Here is a 16,618-nt window from a genome sequence, read left to right on the forward strand (position 1 = left end):
TGGAGTCAGCTCCAGGTTCTTAACTCCAGAATGGAGGTGGACGTCGCCCGCTTTTGGCCTCTCTCCTGGTACCCAGCCATGAACCATGAACCGCCCCCCCCCCACACATGCAAGTTGTAGGAACTGCTGATCCTTGGCATGCCTAGCGACAAAGTGGAGCTGTCATCATCTAACCTGGATGTGGGCAGGCACTGATGTGCTGCTCTTCCGACACTCCTATCCCCCAGTCTGGATGACAGGTGATTGTAAATCAGGACTGGATGTGGAAACAGAAAAACCCAGGGTTGGGATGTTTGTCCAACTCTAACTGACAGTAGGTTAGATTTATCTGCAAAGCATAACCATGTTCAAATGTATTTAGCTGAGGTTTCCCTCTCTCCCTTTATTGCCTTCCTTTCTTTCTTTGTGATCATGCCTTTCTGTCTGGTGTAGACCCTATGAAAACAGGAATTTAGCTAAACAGAGTATCCTCAGCTTGGTGTGTACACATCCTTAAGCTTGCACACGTGCTCTTAGCCCTTTGCCTTCCTCACACCTTTAGGTGCCATTGTGCCTGTTGAATGCAAAAGATGAGAATTGCAGTTAATAATCTCAATTCAGATTAAACTTTAGTGACTGATGTGGATGTCAGACATTACAAATTAATGTATGTTTCATTTTTATAGTGTAGATGGCTAAAACCCAAGTGTAGTTTTACTCTTTGAAGAGCTAACAATCCTCACCTGTGGTTAAGTGCTTTACTCTTTGTGTTCCCAAGGTTAGAATAAAGAAAGTATGACAGTTTATATATTTGACCTATTTAGAGAAAAACATTACGGGATGATGAGCCTCTAACAAACACTAAGACCAAGGGCTGTAGCTTAATCTGTAGGTTTACTGATTGTTTTAGAGTCTGTAAATTGACTTCATTTTTAAACAAAATGGATTATATCTGGTAAGATGGAATGGAGAAAAGTAAAGCTAATGGGGAGTGATATTGCATCATTGATTTGAATGTATTTTTGCTATATTCCCTATACTGATTAATTGTTCCATTTGAAATTCCTTAGTTGATTGCTTAAAAAAAAATATGATGTGCAATGTGTATGTGTAGCTTCTATGATGTCTCATCCCATATATCATTGGCATTCTATTTAAGGACCCTTGGACTTAAAATTCTTTGCATCACTTACATATTTCCCATGATTACACATTGCATGTAATGCTTTCCTTCATAGAGTTGCTTTTGCAAACAGATGTGTTTCCAAGGAGGTATTGTTATATAGGTATTATTTTCATTCTTTAAAGGAAACTAGCAATTCTTTAAAGTTATTAAATAAATTGTGCATGTATTACCTTAGTCCAAAGCTATAACAGCAGGAAGATGAAACAGTATCATCTCCAATTTATAGACAAGAAGCCTGAGCCCTAGAGGATGTAGTTTACACAGGATCACATACAAAGGGAGTACTAGAGCTGAGACTGAATCCAAGGTCTCCTAACTCAACACAGGGCCTCCTGTAAGAAATGTGCGCGGTAACTGGGCAGATGCTGGCAGCATCAAGACTGTGAAACTGAATGTGAAATTTGTATAACTGATGCCACAAGACATGAAACCAAAATTAACCAAAAATGAGATATTGTTTAAATCCTCTTTTTAAATACAGCAGGAGCCTCTGGAAGCAGTGAGAAATTTTAACTTTTATTTTTAACTTCAGAACTCCTGTACACTAGGAACTGGCATCAGTGATCACAGTAAAGGCAAAGAGTGTGTTTGTTGACCTTGTACAATGCATAGAATAATACATATGAAGCAGTGCTCAGAGAAATTAAAGAACTTTAGGTTATTTTCAGGGATCTTCTGAAAGGTGACAAAAAATTGGGGAGTGTGCATTGGGTAATATGTGGATGCATGCACTTATTACCATTTAAATGAGGGTTTAAATTGTCTATCCGGTTAATGTCTGAAAAAGTGTCATGTGTGGATGTATGAATGATTCTCTATGGATTATCAAGAAAGATACAACTTTTGAAAAGCTGTTTCTAGCATGTGTAATAGCATTTCCAGATATTATTTTCTTGACTGAAATTTTTAGAGTTGCAGTTCGTGAAGGAATGGGGGAGAGCACCTGCTTAAGTAGGAGGGAAGCAGTCCTCAGAAATTTCATGGTCAATTCCTTTGATACCTGGAATACATGGATATGTTAAATGTACTTGAACTAAGGTGTATCTGTGTAACAAGGTAGATAAATTTATTAATCTCAACATAGAAGGAATTGAAATAATAAAATTTTCAGAAGAATAGGTCTCTAAGAGAGTTAAAAGAAATACAAAAAAATTCAAACTCTTTAAAAATGTATATATCAGATTTATTATTTCAACCAATAGTTCCTCAAAATGTAACAACTATTTAACTGAATGAATATATGATTTAATTATTTCCTTGACTTCATTCTACATAATAAGATATATTCCTTTTTAGGAATATATTTTCTCAATAATAAATTACGGTTGGAAATTCAATAGCATAGGTGATATCTTATAGCATAGATAATATTCTAGATGACAAGATGTAAATATGAAGAAGGTAGCATTTGATTTAGTCATTTTAGGACAAAAATAGCTGAAAACTATAGTCACACTAAAATCAAATCCCATGCCTATTATAAAATATGTGGCAAGCTTTTTAAATACATTGGTATATTAAGTTAAGGGAAGGTTATATTGTAATTGTAATATTTCAGGACTAAAAACAATCTTTTTTTTTTTTACTTTTCTATTTGGATTCTAAACTTTTCTCCATTGTTTTCCTTGTTTTTTCCAAAGTGTTTTGGTGTAGAATTTCCTTCATTAAAGAACGTAATGATAATCTAAATTTACAATACAAAATTTGAATTTCACATCCCCAAAACATTTATGTAAAAAGTTGGCAGGGCTGAGAATTTAGCTCAGCGGTTCCACCAACTGCCTCTCAAGTGAAAGGTCCCGAGTTCCATCCCTGTACAAAAAAAAAAAATAATAATAATAATAAATAAATAAAAAGTTGGTTATTAGGCTGGGGATTTAGTTCAGTGATTCCGCTGCTTGCTTCACAAGCACAAGGACCCAAGTTCGATCCCCGGTACCCAAAAAAAAAAAAAAAAAGGAAGAAAAAAGTTGGTTATCTACACTGTCTGCATCAGTGGTCTATGACTTTGTATTTTATTTTAATTATTTTAATAATTTTTAGTATTGGATAACTGATAGAATGCTGATATCTTTAAATTTTAAATGACATTAAAGATATTTAAATAGTGAATGTGTAGAGAAAAAATCATATTTTCACATTTCCTACATACTGTCAAAATAATGCCAAACATTTGGTAAAAATTTATTTGAACACATTTTCCTTATCTCCCTCCACTAATAGATTCTTTTGATAACTTGATTTAGTGCTTTATTAACTAGTGTGTTCTGAGACTCATGGATCTATCACTTTCTCACATTTTGACTCAGAAATTTCATACGTTTCATGTGCCATGGTGTTGGGCAGGCAGAGCTAGAAAGGAAAGAGGAATAGGAATATGTTTCCCAAGGATAGAATATTCATAAATTCTTGTTTCATTTTTACTGTAGCATCTTGTTTCAGTTGTCCATATATGCAGTAATAACAAGGAAATATGTAACCAAAAATATCTACAAGACACAAATTTCTAAACTATGGAATATTGAAATGGAAAGGAACTTAGAGTTAATCTAACCTAGCCCACCACTATTCATCCTTTACACTTGAAGAAACTTGTATTCTAGTTTATTGGTAAGACCAGATTTACAATTCATACCTTCCATATCTCTTGACAGTTAATTTAGATTTAAAACATTGGAGCCATCTTTTAACAATCAATATGCTAATCTTCCAGGCAATAGCTTAAAACCGAAAGTTTGGAGATTACTTTTAAAAATTTATGGAATTAATATGAGAAAAAAATGGAAACAAAGTCTTTGTAGATAGGGACAGGTGGAGGGGTTGAAGAGAGGGCAGGGGAATGGGGAAAAAATAAAAACCAAGATGGATTATGTAAAGGTGCACATTTCCAATGATGAATGTCATTATATTGTATACCTTAAATGTACCAGTATAATTAACACAAGAGCACTTGTGAGTAAATGAAATTTTCAAATATGAGTGAGAGAAAGATGACTTTAGAAAACAACATCTTTCATTTTTCAGTAGAGATGCATTTACACACACAGAGTGATAGATTGATCACTAATTTTTACCTCCAAATTTTAATGTAGGTTTTAATGTAGTTATCCTGAGAAGGATTAAGTAGCATCATATAGAGTAAGAAACTGAAAAGACTCTGTTAATGTCTTTTGCTAACATGGGTAAAATTATGTCCTCACAGCTTATTATCCACCTTCGTGTTTAAAAATATGCAGTATGTGTGTCTATAACTTGAGTGCTTCTACTCCTGGCTCATAACAGCAATGTTGCTAAGGGATTATACCAAATAACACTGTATTATATTTCAAAAGATGTTGTAGTTATTTTTACCCTAAGAAACATTTTTCTACATTTTAAAACAGGGAAATCTAATTCTTCCCAGAGAGAGCATTTCACTTTATTTTTTAAAAATTCATTAGCTAAATTGGTTTGGCCCCTTGTCATGAGCCTCACCATATCACTTTGGAGACTGAGAACTAAGATTTGCTTTGTCATCTACATAAACACTCATAGTTACTGACCTATCTAAGTGTGTGGTATCACCATTTGTTCTAGTATCTTAGGCTAGTGGTATCTCTAGCCTACTTTTCTCCCTTAACCGCGGATCTCAGAAGGTCTTCCAAATCTACTTCTGAAATGTCAGTGTTCTTTATTGCCACCTCTTTGGTTCATGCATTTACCATTAGTTCAAGCACTGTTGCAATAGCTTCTCAGTAGTCTCCAGTCCCAAACTCCTCACATTCCAATTCATTTTACACACTAAATGCATCATCTCTTTGTCTAAAATTCTAGGATAATATCACTCTGCCTACAAGATAACATCTAAATTTCCTAGTCTGCCTCTTTAGAATATTAACCCAGGTATCTTTCATGCAGAAAGTCTTGCTATTCATCCCTTTCATTAACTCTGTGAAATGACCACAACCAAGTTCTTGTCATGTGCCAAGCTCTCTCTCTCTGCATTGCGCACCTGCCTCTTTCTATATGAAGCTGTTTCTTCTTTGTAGATTGCTTTTCTCATTCCCTGCACTGCCTCTACTTATTTGTTCAGAAAACTCAAGAATATCTTGTCGTACTCACCTCATATGTTAATATTTTTGTGGATATTCCTTTAAGAAAGAGGGACATTTTTCTCTTTTGGAGTTTCCCGTAGCATTTTGTACATCCTGTTTTCTTGTAGCTACTAATTACAATTTGTTATAGTTGTCTTCCTCAACAAACGATGAACTTATAAATGTAAAAAATAATAATAAAACCTCACATTCAATTTGTGCCATCTTAGACAGGATATATTTGATTTCCTTAATAATCTCTGTGAAGAGTAAAAAGGGAGTGATACTTTGTTCATTTCATAGTTTAGGAAAGGGAATATTATTATCTCTCAGGAAAATGGACCCATATCCATATTTAAATACATATAGAACCTGAACTTGAGCCTTACCACTTTTAGGCTGGTGATCTTTTCATTGCACTGATTGGCTGTTGGTATCTGATAAAAAGATGCCCATAATTTAACTTGACACTATGAGGACAGAGGGGAATTATAATGTTTATTAATAAACATAGCAGTTTTGATGCAACTTTTAAGAAAATTATATCGGCATGAAAATAATTCTGATGAAATGAAACTCCCCCTTTTAATTTAATAAGTGTCTCTACAGAGTAAATTCTTTTTTTTTTTTTTTTTTTTGGTACCGGGGATCGAACTCGGGTCCTTGTGCTTGCGCAGCAGGTGGCGAAACCACTGAGGTAAATCCCCAGCCCCAGTACAAAGTAAGTTCTTAATACTGGGTTCTTCAGATCCAGAGAATCCAATATATTTAAGCAATATGGTGATATGGCAGATTTGGGGGAGAGTATATATCAGATTCTCAGTGTCTTGGATTCACAAAATTTAAGACATTGTGTTCTAAAGTTAACTGAGTTATGGGTAGTTAACTAAAGGAACAATTATGAGAACACCATATATGAATGCATAATATTTTCACTAGGGTAGCTAAAGTAAGCTATTCGAAATGGGATTTTTAAAAAGCACAATACTTTAGACAGAGCAGATTACAAGTTTATTTAAAAATGACCTATACCCACTCGAATTTTAGAAGATTGCTTGACTTAAGTTTTGATTTAAATATGTATAACCATAGTAAAGAAAATTTTGGAAAAATAAGTCTTTCTGCATAGAAATATACAAATATATCACACAAGGTAGTACTTCAAACATGGTGTTATTAAGTGAAGAATAAGCAATGGAATTGAAAGAATAGTCAAGAGTGAGACACATATATATTATATATATATATATATATATATAAAATTTAGGTTCGAGCAAGGACAGCATACCTACTCTGTCAGCATAGAAGAAATTATTCAATAGAGACTGCATGCTAGTTTATTGAAATTTTAAAATTCTTATACTTTGATAAAGAATACTTCAAATCAATAATAAAAACATTAAAAACTTAAGAGAAAATAGACAAATCTCAGTCAATTTAAAAAGAAAGATTAATGGCTACACATTTGGAATATTTTTTACACCTGGCAAACAATAAAATAAAAATTGAAACATCAGTGTTACTTTTTCACCCATCACTTTGGAAAAAAATGCATAATTCAAAAGAATCAGAGAGGGTACAGAGCAATAGGCACTTTCTCATGTACAATTTTGGTGAAGAGCATAAATTAGGGAAATGTTGACGAGTAATCAAATAATATAGTAAGTATTTTAAATGTGTTTACCTTTGACCAAGTAATTCTGTACTTAAGAATTTAGCCTAAAATATAATTGAACAAGTAAAGAAGTACTATTTAGCAATGATGAATATAATAGTCAATGTCTAGAAAACACCAAAATGTCTTTTAATGGAGAACTAGTAGAATAAATGATATCATATCTATAACAAAAAGCTGCTAAAGAGTGAAGGGCACCTGTATACATTAAAATATAATTATAAAGTCTATGAATTTTAAAGAGCAATTTATAGAATAGATCACAAAGCATTTTTTTTTCAGTACCAGTGATTGAACTCAGGACCTTGCGTTTGTCAGGCAGGCATGGTGCCACTGAGCTACATCCTTGGCCCTGTCACAAAACATTTTATAGTGACATTTTATTGTCTGCTTTTATATATATATATTTATTTATACATGTGAGATTATGTCTCTGGCGTGTGTTTACACATATATGTGACACATAAGTATGCATGTATGTGTATGTATATAGGCATATATGTGTACATACACACATCCACATACACACATAAACACAGTTCTCTTTAGGCAAGAGAAGTCATTTTATAGGTGTGTGAAGAGAGGATATTTAAGAGGTCTTTTTCTATTTTATGTTCTTTTCTCTGTTTCCTTTTAATATCAGAATATGTTGCTTTCATAATAAGTGCAAAATCATGTATGTCTTCCTTTTGAAAGCTGTATGTTTTTAAAGTTTTTAGGTTAATATATTGTATTTGTAGCCCATTTTTCTCTCTCCTTTCTAAAAATAGTGGAGTTCTGTTATACAGCAATTTGCTACAAAAAGGTAAAGAAATGAGGATGTTAACCAGAAGAAAATAACTTCATAAAAATAAAATGAAAGCAAAAATACATGCCACTGATTCCTGAGTAATTGCTAAAATGATCAGATATCTGGCTCTGTAATTCCTGTCAAGTAATACAAGGAAGAAAATAGTATCAGCTCAAGAATCATTCATTGGTAAATAAAAAATGAGCTGCTTGCCAGGTGTGGTGACATGTACCTGCACCTGAAATCCCAGGACTCTGGGAGGCTAAGGCAGGAGGATTACAAGTTCAAGTCCAGCCTGGGCAAATTGATGAAGACCCTGTCACAAAAATCAAAGAAAGATGGGGATGTGTCTCAGTGAGAAGACCCTGTGTTCAATCCCCACCATCACAACAACAAAAGAGTTGCTCAGGAGGTACATTCTATGGACTCTAAGAATTAAAAAGAAATATTTCCTGTGATGACTTGTAAAAAAGATGCTATGTGCCATGGTTTATATGATTTCAACAACTTTCCTACACTTTATTAAATATGAAATAACTGTGACTATTTCTTATAACTGTGGCTGTTCCTTATAAAACTAAAGTTGATAGTCTGCTGTCAAAATGCCAGTCATTGGAAGTCTAGGGGCCTTCAAGCCCAGACAGCATTCTTAAAAGGGCCAAGTTGAGTTCTGTGTATGCTCTATTTATTGAAAGGAGCTACGTTCTCCAGCTTGAGGAGCTGAATTCTTCAGCTTGTTCTTTTTTGGTTACCTGAATTTGATTTACATGCTTTATTTGTTCCCCAGTCCTTAGGATTGAAAACTAAATTTTTATTTCAGTTTCTATCTCAAGCAATGCTTTTTGACCTGATTTGTTCCTATAACTACAGCACTCAAGCAGGTCCAATCTGATTAACTCCCAAGCTTGGCTTAGGATTCTGGAACACCAACCCAAATTCAATCTCCTTTAACTATGATGGGATCAAACCAAAGGAAAAGGAGAAGTCAGTCTTGGTATCCAGGTCTCTGATTTTCTAACATGATTACCCTACTCATAGTACAGTCTATTCACTTCTAGTTCAATGATTTCAGATAGCTATTTACAAAATGTAGTTCCGATAAACGCATGGATTGACCCATTAAAACAGACTAAGTTGCTTACCAAACATGATGTGGACATTTCAGAGTAATTTACTCACAACCTTCTCTGAATGTAGAGAGTCACACCTTTTATCTGTTGAGGTTGCTCCAAGTGTCCCTTAATAATACTGTTTTCCTGTTGTACTTATTGTTATTGCAGTTTACCTAGTAAGCAAGTATTCTTCTTGCTCTTCTGGAAACAATTTTAAATCCTTAAAATATGAAGGAAACTTTGGAGTTCTCTGTATAAGCCCATTTTTGCTTTACCAGGGAATCACTGTTACCCTCTGAGATATTGTAACTGTGTGGAGAGAATCAGGTTCTTGCCCGTGATCAGTATCCAGGGATCCATACTGTACAGAAGTTATGCAGCTCCCCATGAGGGGAATTTTTACCGCAGATAGTGAAGATCATCAAACACTAATAAATGCCCTATGTTATTTTTATCATACTTTTGAAAAGTAATAAAGAGTACAATAATGATCCTTATGTAGAATGTAGATTGAGAAACCCACACTTACATTAACAATTCAGAAACTTCCATAAACATTAACTGAAATCTCCAGTAAACCAATAGATCCACAGTTTGTGGTAAATAGAAAATTTCCCATAATAATTTATTATTCATTCCAATAGTAAATCTACCCATTCATGGACTTATTTTGTTTTCTCTGCCAAAGATAATCTTTCAAACTTCCTACTCCTAAGATTTAGTAACACTTATTTATGCTTGAGAGCTTAATCCAAAGATCATGTTTTCAATAAAGCCTTCTCAGATCTCCCAAATCTATCATAATGCTATATAGTTCTTCTTTATAGCATTTATGACATTTTAATTACAAGTTTAACTGTGTTATTTCATTAATGCCAGTATCTTCCACCAAACTATAAACCCCTGTGAAAGCAAGAACCATGTAAATTTTGTTCACATTCAGACACAATACTTGTATATTTCTTGCACAAAAAGAATTCTTAAATAAATAAATGAATCCCATATTTTTTTTCCTTTTTTCTGGTGCCATGCATCGAATTCAGGACCTTGTGCTTGGCAGGCAAGCACAGCATGAATCCCATATTTGACAAGGTTGCCAATTTTATAGACTTAGGAGTCCACTATTTATGAAGGATAGGAAAAATTCCAATTGCACAGAAATTCAAATTGAGGCAATCTTCCTCATAAGCTTTATGTTTTTAGAGTCAAGGAATTACAAATCAATTTATTTAATGTAAAAGACAGTGGAATATTAGCAGGGGTGAATATTACCTCTGGAAAAAAGGCAGAAATTCAGAAATTCAGGAGCCTTGTGGACTCTTGGGACCATACTACAATAGAAGAGTCACACTGATGCGAATAGGAAATGAAAATGAAGGCAATAGGCACTAATTTTGTACTAATTTCTGATTCCATATTATTTAATCCAGCTTAGGGTTGATGCTGTATACATCATTTAACCTTTAGTAATACATTTTAAGTATTTTGCCTCAAATGCTATGTCTCTGTTACTGTTGTTCACACAAATATAAAGTGTCACATCTCAGTTGACCTTCAGTATCTGGTATTGCACTTATTTATGACATTAAAACTGAAGAGTAAAAGCAAATATATTTCCTGATAATGCCATAATTAATTCAAAATTATCTAAGCACTTTCACAATTATAGCAGAAAATAAGAGTATGCACTGTTATTCTTAGAAAATGACAAAATTTCTTGAATGCTTCCCTTTTACTTATTATTTTTTATTTTTGGTCTTGTAAACATGGAAGCTGTAAACTGTTTCTGTTGGCATGGAATAATTTGTAAGCCAGAGTCATAAAAAAAGTGCAGTAAAAAAGAATTAATAACAGGTTATATTAATCACAGTAAAAACTGTAATCATTATTACAATATTTTAGAAAAAAAATCTACTGAGAACAATCTTGTGTTTGTTTCTAATGGCAGCCATGCATGGGGACCCCAGATTCAACTGCATTACTATTTCTTCTCTGCACTTCAGTTTTTATATGAAAACTTATATAACTCAATTAGACATATAACAGATAAATAGTATGCTTTGCATTGTATTATATATCCATTTGCTCTTTCTTTTTAGAGAAAAACATTTCTACTGCCTTAGTTAGCTTTAAGACATGACTATTGTAGCAAATGAGTAACTTTGCCAAGCAAATTCAATGTAATATTTCCCCAGAGATCCTTAAAACTGATTTGACTGACTAAAGGTTTTAGCTGGCAGAATTGAACAAGATACTCCTTTGAATGTTTGTCATTGCATCCGTTTAAAAGTCAGGCAAAGTTTCAGAGGTGTTCAAACCCATATGAACCTACTGAAAACAGCAGGAGTCTGCAGAGAAGTAATAACACACACCAGCATTGGCCGTCAACCAGTCTGGCAGCCTGTTTAATTGCTTTGGATGCTGTTTTTGTCCAAGTATTTCCTTTAAATATTTAAATGTAGTTAATTAATGAGTGTTTTGAATCTTCTATTATAAAAAAAATCTCCCTATAAAAATAAACATAAGCAAATCACAAATGATAGAAAACCAAACTGAAATACAATAATTTTTCTCATTAAATTCCCACTGGTAGTTGCTTTAGCAAGATATCACTATCACCTGTTTTATTAAACAATAGACATTGTTCAGAGAACAGCTAAACATTGTAGTATGTAACAGCATTTTCCAAGGTACTGGCCCAAGAGTAGTTTAGTATACATAGAGTCGAGCTGTGTGGAATGCAGCTGGGCATGAGAATGCAAGAAGGGGACCTAAGGCTCTGCACCAGCTTCCTCAACAGTCCTCTAAGATGTTAGAAAGGCACAGATACATTTTTGAAAGGAAGATCCAGTAGTTAGCTTTGATTATTTTTCTTAGAACAGCACAAATTTGTTCTTTATGGATCTGGATGTCTAAAGACCAAAATAGTTTTAAAGTGGTAAAAACAAAGTGTCAATAGAAGGGAATTATTGGTGGGGGCAGAGTCCAGAGCGATATCCATTGTTTGTTCCCCTCCAGCTTCAGAGGCTGGCCACACTCCTGGGCTCCTGGCTGTGTCATTCCAATCTCTGCTCTACTGTCACATCTTTAGACATTCTTCTCAGACCTCCCACCTCCCTCCTGTAAGGATCCCTATAATTCCATCAGGAGCACACAGATAATTCGGGACAGTGGCCTCATCTCTTGGTCCTTAAATTAACAACATCCACAGGGTCTCTTTCATCAGGTGAAGTAAAATTCTCAGGTTTTGAGGATTAAGACATAGACATCTTTGGGGCTACTTTCTTTTTATTGCTGAGTAGTATTTCATTGTACAAATTTACCTCAACCTGTTTATCCATTTATATGTAGATAGATGTTTACTTTAGTTACAGTGTTGGCTTATTTTGAATAAGCTTTTAAAATCTCACTTTGGAAAATATAGGAAACATGGAATGGGAGAAACTGGAGACATGATTTAGGTGCTTATTGTAATATGCCAGGCAAGAAGTAAATGATGATGCTCTGGTCTGAAACTAGTGCTGTAGCAGGAAAGATAGAAGAAATGAATTTAAGAAAATTTTATAAATAGATACAATTGGACTTGTTAACTCACTTAATTTTATGACATAAAATAACTTATATTACATGTATTTGTGAAAAATATAACTAAAAATCTGTAAATGTCTGGACTCCTAAGGTAAATTTAGAGTCTACAATTTTGTTGCCCTGCAGTCATTCTCATTTTTAGTTTATTTGAGTGGCAGGAAATTTAAAATATTATTTTAAAAAATAATTTTTTCAATATTCATTTACAGATGACATTTTTAGTATTGTTATGTATAAATAACTATGTCACTACATTAATCTTAACAAATGCTTTTTGATTGTGAATGTATAGGTAGATATATTTTACTCCAGCTCAATAACCTGGATAACCAGGCCAATAACCAACAGTTAATTTTTGTTGATTGATTTTTTTTTTTTAGTTATTTGTTAATTTAAATTGGTTTTCTCAACTCATTTAAAAATGGTGAAAAGTAACACTTTAATACTTCAAACTATTTCCTCTTAGGAGACATCATAAATGCTAATGAACTTTCTTTTTCCATTCTCTCTCTTTCTCTCTCTCTTTTCTTCTCTTTTCCCCCTTTTCTTTCTTCTTGTCTTCCTGCTTCTTTCCCTCTTTCATAAGCTGCTATTACCAGGCTATTCAGCTTTGAGTTTCTTATCAATTATTTCTCTACTCATCCATTCCTATGAATACTTTAAAAAATAGCATAGATGTTTGTGTATGGTAACAGCATTGTTTTACCTTTTAAAGTTTTTGAAAAATTGCCTAAAGCTTTTTTTCTTTTATTCTCCCTTTCTTCAGTTAAATTTTCTCTTTAAAATCTACTGTGGACTTTTACTTCATTTTTTCCTTTCTGGTGCTGGGGATCGAACTCAGGACCTCATGCTTGTGAGGCAGGTGCATTGCCACTGAGCTAAATCCCCAGCCCTTGGTCTTTTATTTCTGATTAAGTTTCTGTGCATATAATTTACCAATTCTCAGGCAGCACTGTGCATTTGGTATACCTCTTGCACACTACAAAACAAACATATAGAAAAAAGAAAAGAACAGCACCAACTATAAACATCTCCTAATCTAGTCAGGCATGGTGTGCACGCCTGTAATCCTAGCACTTGGGAGGCTGAGGCAGGAGGATTGCCATGAGTTTGAGGCCAGCCTGGGGTCTATAGTAAGTTCAGGGCTAGCCTGAACTACATAGTGAGACCCCGTCGCAAAAAAAAAAAAAAAATCCTCCTATCTTTCTTTTGCTTGTTCCCTTCTAAAAGTTCCTATTCACTAGAATGGTTGTTCCTATGAACCACTCCTAACTGGACCAATTCTTTAATTTTTCATTTTCTTAAAATTTAGGAAATGTGTTATCATATCAAGGTGTAAATGTGGTATAAAAACAGAGTATATGTGTGTGTTTTTTATATATTTTTATTTTATGTATGCATATTGGGTGTGTGTTTATTTTTATAACCTGTTGGTCCATACATTAATTACTATGTGTTTGTTTTATTATCTAACCTTTTTCTTTTATCATCATCTTGTCACTTAGTATTGGAATAGTGATAAAACAGTAATTTTCCCTTTCCATGACACAGTAACTTTTACTTCTTTCTAAAAGAATATTAAGACCAACCACTTACAGATCAATGCTCAAAAGACTTTTTCGTAGTGCTTCAACATGCTCTATCCCAAGTGACCTATATATAGAAGGGTTTTAAGTTGAATAGACCTAGGATTGTTATGTTTCAGAAAGATGTCTCTGGTAGTATGTATCTTAGAGGAAGAATAGGCATTCAGCAAAACTGAAGCTAGAGGCATCCACTTGGGACATTGTGACAAAATTCCAGAAGTGGCAGAATAAAAATGACTGTTACTAATAGGCGGGATTAGTTCAGTCTTTGTAATCAATTAGAAAAAAGATGGTTGGATGCAGAATATAGCAGAGATGAAGTCTTACAGCTTGTACTCAGCCATCTGGTTGGATAATGGTACCATTGACCAGGTCAGGCAAATAAATTCCTGACTTTATCTGTGATAATACAAATAAAAATGTTCAGTAGATAATTTTTATCATCACCATCATCACTATCATCATCATCATCGTCGTCATCATCTCTTCAGCATTACTATTGATTTACTAGACCTGGTACTCCTAGAAATTTATACAGGTTACATCTCAATTCTTCTACTAGTTGAAGAAGTATATACTCTTATCTTTATATGTATACATGCAGATATGGGAACTGGTACTTCAAAAGGTTATAGAACTTACAGATTCACCCAGATGAAAGCCAGAGTGCTTTTGCTTCCAAAGTTCAGGTTCTTTTGATACTTCATATTTCAATATGCTTGTAATACGCCATAGTTACATTTGTTTTGAGGAATTGGTATGTGTGTATAGCATTTATTTATCATTTTTGATCATTTTATCTTCTCTCTCTTCCTTCCTGCACTTTTCTTGTTGCTTGAGGCCTTTTCATTTTCATCAAGTCTACCTCTTTTTTCTTACAATCTCTCCTTTATTTTACTCTTTTATTTATTTGTGTTTTAGGTTTCTTGTATGAGAGAAACATGTAATATTGAACTTTCTGAGTCTGGATTATTTCAAAGAATATTATGGTCCTAAGTTCCATCAATTTTTCTGCAAATAACATGGTTTCACTCTTGTTTATGGCTGAACCAGTACTCCATTGTTTATATATACCACATCTTCTTTACCATTCATCTATTGATGGGAATCTAGGCTGTTTCTAGAGCTCACCTATTGTGAGTTTTGCTGCTATCACTATAGTATGATGTCTTTAAATCTTTTGGGAATATATTCAGGAGAAGTATACCTGGGTAAACTGGAGTTTGTATTTTTTAGTTTTGTTTTTTTCTTTTTTGATGAATCTCCATACTGATTTCTGTAGTGGTTGTACTAATTTACATTCATATCAACAACAGAAGAGTTCCCTTTCCTCACATCCTTGCTAGCATTTGTTGCTGTTTGTTTTCTTGACGATGGCCATACTGATGAATTTCCCTAATGACAATGATCATTTGTATTTCCCTAATGACAGTGATCATTTTTATGTACTTATTGGTCATTTGCAATACTTCTTTGAGAAACATACATCTGTTACTCATTTTCTGATTGGGTCACTCATCTGGGGGAGGTTAATATTTTTGAGTTTATATATATTCTAGAATCAGCCCTTTATCTAGAAGAGTAGCTGGCAACATTTTTTCCTATTATGTAGGTTGTCTCTTTCCTCTATTGATTTCAGGAATTTAGGAGAATGAGAGAATTATATAGATTGGTTTGGAAGTTACTACCAAAATACAATACCCACTAACAAGAACACCAAAGAAGGGCTATCAGTGGATAAGGAGCTCAAGGAGGACTCCTGGGAAATACCATCATTTAAACTAAAGGTGGGAGAAAAGGAGCCAGAGATAGACTCTGAGGTGACATTTGAACCCTGTGCTTTTCTGGCAAAACAGATTTTGTGTTCACTTGAAACATAAAATCTTTGTGTTCACTTGAAACATAAAATCTGGGCAAAGGACAGCTTATCTTGAATGTAAAAGAAAATAAGATTTCTGCTATGATTTGTTTAATAGTAAAAGAGCAAAGATCTTTGGACATTTCATTAAGTTACGTAGGTTGAGTGTTTATTAATTAACATCAGAAAGGCAAAAGTCCCAGATGCCAGGAGCTTCCTGTATTACCTGGCAAAAGAGAATAGTTTTGGACTTTCACTTCACATCAAATGTGAAATAAAACTTTAGATGTTGCCCCATAGTATGGTTCTTTAATTAATCTCATTGGATACTAGTCAAAGAACAGTAATCATAGCTTCAGATTAGAAAACATTAAGGTTGAAGTTTATTCTTTTTGTGTCCCTCTGGGTAAATACTGTCTTTGCTTTAGGTTAGTCCCCTGTATTTGAGAAAGGGAGGAGGGAATTATGTATTTGAGATGATTATAGGTATAGGCATAAACTGTGAAAACTATTAGGACAAGAAAACCCAGTCTTGCCATAAACATTTACCTTGTGTGAAGAAAGGGTGCAGTTTCCTGGTTCTTCTTCTTTTTTTTTTTTTTTACATGCAATATTACTTTGCATCCTCCAATTACTTTTATTTTTTTAATGGATAAATCAAATCTGGTGGTGAGGGAAGTGAAGCAGTCTATTACTTTCCATAAATACCACCACTCACAGGTTGTAACGCTATTATCTAAAAAGTCTTTCCAAAGTTTTAAATGAATATTG

At 33.8% G+C, this 16,618-nt stretch overlaps 1 protein-coding gene across 2 annotated transcripts in view; it reads left to right on the top strand.

Annotated features, from left to right (window-relative positions):
- The window catches only part of LOC147824446 (3',5'-cyclic-AMP phosphodiesterase 4D-like), a 483,409-nt gene that overhangs the window by 55,063 nt on the left and 411,728 nt on the right, over positions 1-16,618 (top strand). The gene's annotated exons all lie outside the window — the stretch shown is intronic.

This window comes from Heterocephalus glaber, unplaced genomic scaffold (assembly GCF_053883595.1).
Source record: "Heterocephalus glaber isolate CG9 unplaced genomic scaffold, H.glaber_assembly_v1.0 deba00001543, whole genome shotgun sequence".
In the NCBI taxonomy this organism is placed as follows: domain Eukaryota; kingdom Metazoa; phylum Chordata; class Mammalia; order Rodentia; family Bathyergidae; genus Heterocephalus; species Heterocephalus glaber.